A 413-nucleotide genomic window follows, 5' to 3' on the forward strand; every position below is an offset into this window, starting at 1 on the left:
CATGGTGTGACACTTTCTTCCTTTCAATATGGGATTCCACAAGAAACGCAAACCTCTCGATTTTTTTTTATAAGGTTAACTGACATTTACAAAATTTAAAACAATTACCCACCGAAAGTCGCGTGAAACGTGACAATTTATACAATTTACGAAACAGCCATGAATTGCACACCATGATCAAACCCACTTACGTCGCGATAACAGATTGGGCCACAAACCTTTCCATGAATGTTAATAGTTCATTGGCTGAAATCACTGAAATGCCTGGAAGGGGTGGAGGAAAAGGCCTTGGTAGGACGGCTTCACGCGATCAGTGGAAGTAGGTTGGGCGCAGGGGGGGGGGGGTGTCCTTGCTGGGGTGTTGTGGCTTTGCAAGCTAATAACAACCCTTCATAATGTGACAGTATATTGCC

The sequence above is a fragment of the Penaeus monodon genome, chromosome 20 (assembly GCF_015228065.2).
Source record: "Penaeus monodon isolate SGIC_2016 chromosome 20, NSTDA_Pmon_1, whole genome shotgun sequence".
NCBI lineage: Eukaryota > Metazoa > Arthropoda > Malacostraca > Decapoda > Penaeidae > Penaeus > Penaeus monodon.